This window comes from Leptonychotes weddellii, unplaced genomic scaffold (assembly GCF_054177405.1).
Source record: "Leptonychotes weddellii isolate Sample4059 unplaced genomic scaffold, ASM5417740v2 HiC_scaffold_206408, whole genome shotgun sequence".
NCBI classification, from domain to species: Eukaryota; Metazoa; Chordata; class Mammalia; order Carnivora; family Phocidae; genus Leptonychotes; species Leptonychotes weddellii.
The window spans coordinates 1-285 of record NW_027793291.1 but is presented as its reverse complement, the minus strand read 5'-3'; the positions used below and the strand labels follow the sequence as shown (position 1 = coordinate 285).

The 285-nt window shown below is 58.2% G+C and overlaps 1 non-coding gene across 1 annotated transcript; it reads right to left on the bottom strand.

Moving 5' to 3' along the window:
* Positions 1-34: 34 nt before the first annotated feature.
* LOC145718723 (small nucleolar RNA SNORD116) lies at positions 35-129 on the bottom strand. The gene has a single exon (XR_014141985.1). It is a non-coding gene; the product is annotated as a small nucleolar RNA SNORD116 (small nucleolar RNA).
* Positions 130-285: the final 156 nt, after the last annotated feature.

Genomic DNA, 285 nt, shown 5'->3' with positions numbered 1-285 from the left:
TCACTCCTACCTTCCCTGGGGGAGACAACGTGCTGGACCTCAGTTTCGATGAGAACGACGGTAGGGAGTTCTCACTCATTTTGTTCAGCTTTTCCAAGGAATGCACAATGAGGGAGTCATCATCGATCCGAGCACATTCGGGGCCTCCTGGCACATCGAACGAGGCCGGCTGGGCCCGGCTCAGAGGTTTGAGCCGATGTCCTCAGTGCCCACCAGCAGCCTCGACCGTCCAGAGCCAAGCCACTGAGCAAGAGGAACGCTCCATCCTCTCTTGGAGCCACACCC